The 934-nt window shown below is 32.2% G+C and overlaps 1 long non-coding RNA gene across 1 annotated transcript; it reads left to right on the plus strand.

The window, feature by feature from the left end:
* Positions 1–513, plus strand: LOC111241220. The gene is made up of 2 exons (XR_002667056.1): positions 1–51; positions 251–513. It is a non-coding gene; the product is annotated as an uncharacterized LOC111241220 (long non-coding RNA).
* The last annotated feature ends 421 nt before the right edge of the window (positions 514–934 follow it).

Consider the following 934-nt stretch of genomic DNA (forward strand, 5'->3'; position numbering starts at 1 on the left):
GGAATGGCATGGTGCAATCTTTTATTAATGCTCAAACTCTATCACTTTCAGGTACAAATGGGAAAACTTCATGAATGCTCAACTATCTTTATATGTAGCAACTATGTACTTCCTTAACCCAACCTAAGACTTGATGCTAACTTTTGATCACGAGGAGGCTCAAAGCTGAACTTCTCAATTATCTTTTATTATACTTTGTTTACGGCTACACTGGTATAATCACTTCATGAATACATTTTCTCCGTGGCAGATATGTGGGAACCAAAGCTTGCTGCTAAAATAGCTAAGCAACTTAAAAGATTTCATTATGTGGAAATTTCAGGTTCAAAGGAACCTCAATTATGGAATGATGTTTGGAAGTTCTCTGAGAAAGCTCTATTATATTTTCTTTCTTCTAGTTTGGTCTCTGTCCGATTCTATTGATGAGTTACTTCTGTAATTTTGTTTGAAGTCAATTTGATTTGTTGATTTTTATTATTCCTTCTTTGAAGTTTTGAAGTCCCCTTTTTAGTCTTTTCAGTTTCACTATTCTCTGATTTTTAGTTTTGAAAGTAACTGTTTTTTTTTTTTTTTAAAGATCACATGCTAGGGAATGTCTTTAAAGGAACTTATAATACTAAACGGATGTCGACATCCGTTTCGTCTTAAACGGATGTTAACATCTGTCAACGGATGCCCATTTTAAAAGGTTATATGGGGTGAGTGACTAAAAACATAAAATTTTAATCTTAAATATAAATTTTTATTAAAGGATAAAATAGGAATAGAAAAAACAAAGCAAAGGGTAAAAATGGAAAGGGGAGGTGTAGGAAGCAAATGGGGAGGTGCAAGGAGTAACGTCCCAATTATTTTCATAAAACTTCATATTTCACAAATCATCTTTATGCATTTTCTTCATCTTGCTCTTAAAATAATCAAAGGAGAAAAAAAAAAG

The sequence above is a fragment of the Vigna radiata genome, unplaced genomic scaffold (assembly GCF_000741045.1).
Source record: "Vigna radiata var. radiata cultivar VC1973A unplaced genomic scaffold, Vradiata_ver6 scaffold_262, whole genome shotgun sequence".
NCBI classification, from domain to species: domain Eukaryota; kingdom Viridiplantae; phylum Streptophyta; class Magnoliopsida; order Fabales; family Fabaceae; genus Vigna; species Vigna radiata.